General features: G+C 38.1%; 1 non-coding gene across 1 annotated transcript; it reads left to right on the top strand.

Annotated features, from left to right (window-relative positions):
- The first annotated feature begins 5,340 nt into the window (after positions 1 to 5,340).
- trnav-cac (transfer RNA valine (anticodon CAC)) lies at positions 5,341 to 5,413 on the top strand. The gene has a single exon. It is a non-coding gene; the product is annotated as a tRNA-Val (tRNA).
- Positions 5,414 to 9,911: the final 4,498 nt, after the last annotated feature.

Below are 9,911 nucleotides of genomic sequence, written 5' to 3'. Positions count from 1 at the left end.
CCACTTGTAACTAGGGGTGTAAGAAAATATAGCGATATTTCATTTCACACTACTGTATCGATATTAAAAAGTATTGTATCGATATTTTTAAGTGTTTATTCAAATGCAGATATTGTGGAGGTTCATTTTTGTTTTTCTTTTTTGTTTATATTTTATTTATTATTGTTTAACACTATTTTATTAAATAATAGTTATTTGAAGTACCCTAAAAGCACTTTTTATTGTCTGAGAGGCAGATGTTAGTTCCTTTGTTGGGATTTCACAAAAATAATGTTATGACGTTAGTTATGAACTAATAGAATATGAACATTTGAACAGGATCTTAAAGTGTAAAGTCTGTAAAACATAATTTAAGTTTTAACAGAGGAACATTTGGTGATAAAGCATTAGATCCTGTTGTGATCAAATAAAAATGGGTTTAGTATTTGTGCATATTTTGGGTGTAATTCAATTCTTCAAGGAAATAATCATTTGGAAAAAAAAAAGAAACAAACAAAAAAATTGCCTTTTAACAGTATCATGACATATTGTGATATATCGTATCGTGATCCCAGTATTGTGATTTGTATTGTCAGATTCTTGCCAGTACACACCCCTACTTGTAACACTTACAAAGCTTCCATTTCTTCAAATGGGGGGAATTCCTTCAATATGCTCGAATGTTCGTCCACGCAGCATGTAATTCATTTGCAGGAATGTCACATGTTTGATATGCTACTTAACTTGTGAATCTAGCAGCAGAGCAAACACCAGGCCATCATCCGGGCCTGATCCTGGGCGGGGGCAACAAACATCCTGCCCCCTTGAATAAAACTTTCCGAAGGTAAGGAAAAGGAAAATGAGGTGCACAAAATGAGGAGATATAGCAGAATGAATAAAGCGTCATAAGTTTCACTGTACGTGGGTTTGTTTGTTGCCTTTTACAACGTTATCATACTTGTTTGGCGCCACCTACTGGACTGGAGGTGTAGTGCACTTTTTTCCTGCCTGATTTGAGCTTAATTTGAATACATTTTCCACACAGATCATCAGGAATTCTTTTGCCCACGTAAATAAATTCCTGGAAATAGAAGTTCACGACAGGCAGGGGCCTTTTAATTTAGATGTTCATGGTTAAGGTTATCGCATCAAATAGATTTATCTCTACTTCTTACTATATCATCTTCTGTTTTTTGCATGTTTCAGTGAAAATCAGGTATTTTCCTATACTTAATTGACTGATCATGCAGATATAAAAAAACCCTCAGATTTAAGTTGGTGGTTATTGTATTAGAAACAGAGAAAACTTTACTTCTTTATATTCAACCATTTTTTAAGTGTATAGTCTATATTTAACACTTTCATGAATAGTGGTCACTACAGTGGACAGCTGTACAAAGCTGTTCTCTTGTATATTTATGGGTTTTGTTGTTTTTATTTCCATATCAGCCAACATAGTGGATACATTTATGCATCATCCCATACACTGTAATTTACACCATTTCTGTAAATTTGCTCTTCTAGATAAACCTGATCTGCACTAACATGTTTGAATGTAAAAAAAAAAAAAAAAAAAAAAAAATTGGTATTTGTTATTGGACTGCAATTAACTGTTTTTTTTTCCTTTTTAACAAAAAGTTTTTTTCGTTTTTTTTCTCTTTTTTTTGCATATTATCTCCATGCAGGTATGTTAAAATGTGAGAAAACATCCGATTATCAGCATTTAAACATGTTTTTATGTCATGATTTTCATGTAGTATATCAGTAGATACATGTTTCTTTGCTTCTTTAGCTGAGTGGTCATTTTTGTAACTCCATGAAAAATAGGTTTATAATTTTTTTTTTTTTTTTCCTTTTTTTTCATGCCTTAAGAGGAATAAAAACACTCAGGAAAAAATATCTTAAGGTTCGCATAATTCATCCATGAAAGGGTTAATTCATTGATCATGTAGATGTTCAATAAAAACTCAGTAAATTTATGGGTTATTACATCAAAATAGAGAAAAACTGAAGAAAAACTGACTTTTTCAAAACAAAAATATCAATGACTGCATGCAAAAATAAGTGTTTCCATCCACTATTATTTATCAAACTCCATGGGTTTCACTGGTGAATCAATGTTGTAGAAGATGACAGTGTTTCCATGTTCACTACAGAGCCTCTGAACGTCCAAATGGGTCATATCTGATGACCATGAAAAGATGAAAAACTGCATTTTACACCAATTATTTACATGGATTGATAGGATTAATGGATCAACAGTTATTAACCCTCCAGTATCAACCAATTGTATCTTTTTGGCCCACTTGTGGAATAATGTCAAAAAAAAATTTCATACAGTTTGTTTTTAACGCTTTTACACTTTTTTTCTATTTCATCAACTTGAGCCATAAATAAAAATACCAAATACTCAATAATTGTCACATTTTTTAACCCTTTAAATGCCGTGTTTGTAAAGTAAACAAACCATTTTTTTGGAAGCAAAAAACACAAAAAATGTATTGTTTTCAATATACCACATAAAAAGTGGATCACATATTATTTGATTTTTGCAGCCTGGCATATGTCAATGATTAACAGCAACACTGGTTAATTTGCATTATTATTTTTGGCGCGAGGTCAAATGTTCAAAAAATACTAGCATCTGTCACCAAGTGTGTCAAAAAGGCAAACCTATAAATCAAACTATTAAATTTATTTAATAGTTTTATTAAATATATTTAAAATTTTTATTTATTTTTCTGCTCTAATTTGATTTTATTTTTGTTAATCAAGGTCAGCCCTGATCATACATATCAAATAGAAGAAATAGTGCGTTTTAGGCACAATTGGGAGACAGATGCTAGTCTTGTAATTTTCTTTTGCTTACAATGTGCTAATTTTAGTTGTTGGCCAGGATTCTGTTGGGTTTCTGTAAATTGGCTTAGAGTCTGGTTTTGACCAACTCTATATATAAAGTGCCATGAGATAACTTTTGTTGCGATCTGGCGCTATATAAATAAAATTTTGATTGATTGATTTGATTGGTTTTCCCCTGTAAGTCGCTTTGGAAAAAAGCGTCTGCCAAATGCATAAATAAATGAAAATTTTAAAGATCATGCAAAAATGAACCACTTTTGAATTCTAACCTTATCTAAATTGTGAAAAATAATATGAAGTTTTTTAACACAAAGTGCAAAGTGTGCTTAAAAGGCGCACCCAGATACTGGAGGGTTAAACATTTTCAATCAGTAGATGGTTCTGGTCGACAGTGGATGTTTGTCTTTGGTCTTTATGGGTTAACCTCATAATGTCTCTCTCAAAAACATGGAAAGATGCTTCCTTTTTGTCTTTTTCTTGGATGATTCATGAGGTCACAGTTTTTATTTACCACCACATCACTGATCCACAATAATAAGCATATGGAGGCATCAAGCATGTTTAAAACATCTCATCTTGCCATATGTTTCCATAGGCACCGCTGCTGGGTCGGGTAAAATATCCTTTTTCCGCGACGTCTGATGAGATGACAGGAACACATGCTGAACTGGTGCGACCGCTCTGCTGTCCCTAATAACAATAACTTGAACAGTAACCCAGGCCTGCTTCTATTGATCACAAAAAACACAGCATCCCTCATGTAAAAAGGGAACAAAACAAGCCAATAGAGCTTTCAAATGCTTTACTGCCCTCTAGAAAACGTCAATGCAGGAATATTGGTCTGGTTTACATAGAAGAGAGAGCAAAGGATGAGAGAGAGAAAAAAAAAAAAGATGGCCGCCGTTAAGCTGTTAGACAAGAGAGCCAGATTTACCGTTTCTATTTCTACATTTTCCCTCTGCGGATCGATGGAGGAGTCAGTTCATTTTCTCCGACATCAATACTGCGGAGCCCGGTACAGTTCACTCCCCTCCAACTGCCTTTCATCCTGGCCACACTGGAGGTTTGTGGATGTTGGAGGCGCTGGAGGTAGCAGCTGCAGCAGCTCTGGGATCAGCTCAGCCTCACCTTTCTGCGCCGTAACCTCAGCCGCGTGGAGGCAGGGAGGGAGGAAAGGAAGGAAAGGAGGACGAAAGGAAATGACGGGTAGGGAAAAATAAAAATGAGCCGACCTCTGATGAGTGGTTCGGGGCGATGTCTACCTTCTTTGTAGTCAGTTGGTGGAACTTTTCGAAGACCTTTTCTCACTTCCTGCTCGGCGGCGTGGTGCTAAATGTTGGCCAGCTAGCGCGTTTCCTGCCCTCGCGTCTGACTATGGAGGTGTCTCGCGGAGGAAGAATGCCTTTTTAAACGCCTTTGGAGGTGCGTGGCGATGCCCTCGGTAGCAGCTTTCCCAGCGTTCGCATCCCCGCCCCCCCACTACCACCAACCTAACCCCGGCTGAAACCTTAAAGGCAGCACAGGGGGGGCGGGGGAGCAAGAAGTGAAGAAAACTGGCCTGAATCGCAGCGCTCAGGGGCAGCCCCAACCTCCATCTCCAGCACCCTGACCTCATCTCGTGGGGAGGTGGGGAGGGATGGAGGGTGAGGGAGGGTGGGTGAGGTGGTGGTCGAGGTGAGGGGCGAGGGGGGCTTGGCACGCAACTTTGAGAGTGTGGTCCAAGGTGCTCACAGGAAATCCTGCCCCGGGACAGGAGTACTACAGTCTGTTCACATGACTTCTGTTTGATGTTTTTCTTTGTTTTTTTTTTTTTGTTTTTTTATTTCTTTTGATTTTTCATGCTTAGACAAAAACAAGGAGCCTGTGATATCAAGATTATCAGTGAAAGTGTTTGCTGGGAATTTGGTGAAACCAACTAAAGTTATAATTTTGTCAGTTTTATACATTTGTACTTTAATTCAGTTTGGTTACTGAGTTCAATTTAGATTTAGTCTCACAGGTATGGGGACAGATTTGGTTTTATTTGGAGGATTTCAGTGTAGTTTTTGTTCATTTATGATAATCATTTTTTCAGTAACCATTATTATTATTATTATTATTGTGGCGGACACTGCACTGGACCTACAAAAAAGTTTGCTAGGTAGTATCTTGGGTAATTTAACCCTGTAAAGCCTGAACCATTAAACTATTGACAGAAAATTCCAGTTCTTTGAAACCATAGCCTTTATTGGTCCTTCTGAACAACCCAAAATTTTGTTTCCATGTATGAGTTTCAATTTTGCATCATATTTGATACATCAGGTCTCTATGTTCAAATATTATTATTCTTGAACAAACAAAAACATAAAATGACACAAACTGTTACAATTGCCCATTCATTCACTTTCATTCACATCTCAGAAATCTCACTTTCGGGTTTCAAGTCACCAACAACTGCTTGAAAATTGCAGACTAAAAACATTCCAAAGTTCCATTCTGGACAATACTTTACCCCATGTTGCTGGTTCTATAGTGAAGTGGTTATCACATTTGCTTCACGCGCAAAAAGTCCTGGGTTCAAGCCCCAGTGGAACCATGAATGTGTTCTGGAATTTCCCCTTGTAGGACTAACAAAGGCTTATCTTACCTGTTTAGGGAAATGAATAGTGAAAATGAGAAGCCATCTTAACCTTGTAAAGCCCAAACCACTAAATCATTGACATAAAATTCCAGTTCTTTGAAACCATAGCCTTTATTGGTCCTTCTAAACAACCCAAAATTTTGTTTCCATGTATGAGTTTCAATTATGTATCATATCATACGTCGGGTCTCAATGCTCAAATATGATTACTTTTGAACAAACAAAAACATAACACAAACATGTCTAACAAATTGGAAATTCCTTTTCAAAATTGGCAAAGTTCTGCCTCCTTCCTCATTAATGACAGTCTTGTAGTGTCACTGGAAAGGCCTCTGGTGAATGAATTCCTCCCCCCTGGTGGATTATCTGTGTATTACATGTATCTAATTGTATACATCAGGTTATTCAAGAGAAAAAAAATATCACTGATCATGTAGAGGGCTTCAAATGTATCAAATATAATACGTTGGGCATTATAGGGTTAAGTCTTCATTTTTCTTCTCTTTCTTTTACAGTATTTTATATGCCGCTCTAATTCTTGTAACTTTGTGCTAAGTCAGGTGTTATTTATTTAAGGAAAGCCATAGACAAAAATTAGCATAAATGATAACGCATGCCTATTCTTGTTTAGTGTAATTAACACACCACAAACATCACATTTAGCTCATCTAGGTGTATAAGTCAGTTGATTATCTGACATTTGATAGATGTGTACATGTATTTTTAAAAAAATATTAAATCTGCACTATTCATTTCAGAACGTTATGTGTAGGCTGTAAAAGTAATTCAGTGTCTGATTCTCCAGTGTGCACCTGTGTCTTTCTCTACTTCAGTACCGGAGTTTTTTTTTTTTTGTTCCTTTTCCCATAATTCAGTGCGTGCTACCACAGAGGCGTATGTGCACCATATTGCTCAGATGCTGACCTGACCACCTTCCTAATTAGGCCTAAGTGAAGTGTTGTTGTTGTCTTTGAGCCCCCTTGCCCTCGCCTGCAGTTACCTGCTCCGACTGTGGACTCCAGAAGAAGAAGCCCAGGCTGCCAGCGCTGCCATTTGGGCTCTGGTTGTGTTTGTGTCTGCCTCGGCGCTCCCATGTGGCCCTCCGTACACACACAAACACGATAAGAGAACGTGCCCCCACCTCCAGGCAAACAGATGTCCCCCTTAGCTAGCATGTCCACACAAACACGCACAACTGCATGTTCACTAAACACTCAGAAATGAAGTCCTCTGCCTGGATCTGTTCACACTGCTGCTCGAATACTGGTGATTATTTCCATCATATATATGACTCAAACCTGGGGGCTCGGAATTCTATTTTGACACAAAGGTAATCAGTAATAATAAGTACTAATCCTTTATTACTGGACTTAGACCAGGGGTGTCAGACTCAGTTTAGTTCAGGGGACACATTCAGCCTAATGATATAAAGTGGGCCGGACCAGTAAAATATGAATAATAGGATAAGAACTTATAAATAATGTCAACTCCGAAGTTTTTTTCTCTGTTTTTGAGTGAAAAAAAGTCAAATTCATAATGAAAATGTTTACATCTACGAACCGTACTTGAACAATACATGAACAAATATGAACCTGAAAATTCTTAAGACAAATCAGTGCAATTTTAACGATATTACGCCTTAGTTTATCATTTATACATATGCATCACAACTTACAGATCACAGTGGATCTACAAATACACAAAACATTTAGTAAGAGGCAGAATATTGGTACAGTTCCACATACTTCTCTTAAGACATTTCAGGTTATTCACATGTTTTTGCAAAAGGCTAGTTCGTAAATGTAAACATTTGTGTAATTTCTTTTTTTTTTTTTTTTTTTTTCGCTTCAACAAAGAGAAAAAAAATGTAGTTTTCATTTTGTATAGGTTATTCTGATAGTATGTTACTGGTCTGACCCATTTGAGATTGAATTGACCTCAAATGATTCGAACATCCTTGATTGTTAATATCATCAGTGTAATTTCTGTATTTCACAAATTCATCCCTGGGGCCAGATTGGACCCTTTGGCGGGCCGGATTTGGCCCCCGGGCCGCAGGTTTGGCACCTGTGATCTAAAGTGTGCCAAACCAGTGAAATAATAACAGTGAAAAAAGTAAAATTACATTATGAAAATATTTACATCGACATAGTCTCGTAAAAAAAATCTGAATAACGTCAACGGCCTGAAATATCTTAACAAAAACAAGTGTCATTTTAATAATATTATGCCTCAGTTTATCATTTACACATGTGCATTACAACTTACAGATCACAGTGGATCAACAAATACACAAAACCTTTAGTAACAGGCAGAATATTGTTAAAATTAAACCGACTTCTCTCAAGACATTTTGTTTTTCATATTTGTTCAGGTTATTCACATTTTTTTGTTAGAGAATAGCTTGTTAATACAAATATTTTCATGTAATTTTACTTATTTACACTAAAATAAAGAGAAAAATGTGTGGTTGTCATTATTTATAGATTATTATGTCCTCTCTGTAGACATCTCTACTTAAGTCTGTATGTCTGCTTGTGTTTGTTTGTCTGCCTGTCTGTCTTTTCGTCTGTCCACCCACCCGTCTGCATCACTCTGTTGATCTGCCAGCCTGTTTATCTGTCTGTCCACCCGCCCATTCGTCCACTTCCGTCTGTACCATCGGTCCAATTTTATCTAATTTGTCCAATCAGTTTTTGTTCATGATATTATCTGTTCACTGTTTACTTCACAATATTAAGGCTATCACAGTATAAGGGACAGGGTGGATGTGGGTCAGTTGGGAGTAATCACTGTTTGTAAATAATTTACATTTAAAATAAAGTTGTCCTCCGACGAAGGGGGGGGGGGGGGGGGGGGGGACGGGCCAAAAAAAAAAGATTATGTCATTATTTTACTGGTCTGACCCATTTGAGATCAAATTGTTCTGTATGTGGAACTAAAATAATTCTGACATGCCACAGGCCGGATTGGACCCTTTGACGGGTCGGTTTTCGTCCACGGGCCATATGTTTGACATCTATGACTTAGGCAAATAGATACTCAAGTAAAGTACTGATACCTGAAAACTGCTCAACAACTTTTTTCCTTTTACTCCCTACATTTTAACCCTTACAGACCCAGAATCTAATTTTGTGGCAACACCCAGTTGAATTTTTCTGAAAATCTAACCTAGCTAATCGAGCTTTCTCCCTATGTATTATAATATTATCCCCTGCATTTTGTATTTTCAATCCACTTCCCTATTTTTTTTTACATTTATTTCTTCCCCTGCTGTTAGTTTGTCCTACCTACCTCTGTTTATGGACACTAAAAGGAAAGAGAGTGTGCAATGTTCTCATGTGCAATATCCTTAAAGGTCCCGTATTATGCAAATCTCACTTTGTGAAAGTTTTCTTATAGTAGTGTGTGTTGCAGTAGCCTCATTATGAGGTTCGAATTTGAAAACTGTCTGTTTCCTCCCTGCCTTGCTACACCACATTTAGTGAAAATGCCTGCTCAAACGGCCGAGTTTGAGTTGGGTCCGCTTATGACGACATAAGCGAATTTAACTCCTCCCCCTGACTGTGCCCCCACCCTGCATGAAAAGGTAAGCCCCACCCTGGCAAAGTACCTCTTGGACAACAAACACGGCGAAGGCGAGACACGCAAGTTGTGGTGTTGTTGGCTGCACACACCAACACAATAGTTTATTTTTGCTCCCCACTTCCGAGCCTCTCAGAAAAACGTGGCTGGATTATATCTTTGATGGTCATGTACCAAACAAAATTCCCAAACGCTTGTATGTGTGTGCCCGGCATTTCACGGACGACTGTTTTTTTAACATGGGCCCATACAGCTCCGGCTTAGCACAAAGACTCTGAATCAAGACAGACGCAGTACCAACGCTTCGTGACCCAAGTACAAGTGTGGGAGATGTAAGTTCTTATCATTTTTTTGTATCTTTACTGCATAACCCTACATTACGGATAAGCTGGTGGTGGTTGATGTGTACGTCTAACGTTAGCATGGCAGCTAACATAGCTCGGTTACCGCTGTTAACGTTTGCGTCCCCGTTAACATGCAAGAGCTGATAATATCAAGAGACATTCAACATAACTACTGTGAACACGGGCCTTTTGTGGTTGGCATCAGTATAGTTAGCATCAAGCTTGTTAGTAGCTGCCTGCATTAGTGGCGGCATGCGTCTTTCCGTGTCAGGTCCACGAACCCGACACAACACCGCCGTTTTCCGTCGGGGCTCAATCACGCCTCAAGGCAAAGAAAGCCAGTGTTTGGAAAGACGTTCTGTCTGAGACTTGTGTATTGTAGACGAGAGAGGGGCATTTCAGACAGGTGACTTGTGTATTCAGAACAGATAAGTAGTACCGCTAGCGTAAGCCACGTCCTCTCCCAGAGAGGGGAGGGGGAGTGGGCGTGGACAGATGCGTTCATTTGCATACCCGGAAGCAGG

This window comes from Sphaeramia orbicularis, chromosome 15 (assembly GCF_902148855.1).
Source record: "Sphaeramia orbicularis chromosome 15, fSphaOr1.1, whole genome shotgun sequence".
NCBI lineage: Eukaryota > Metazoa > Chordata > Actinopteri > Kurtiformes > Apogonidae > Sphaeramia > Sphaeramia orbicularis.
This window is presented reverse-complemented; position numbering and strand designations above follow the sequence as displayed.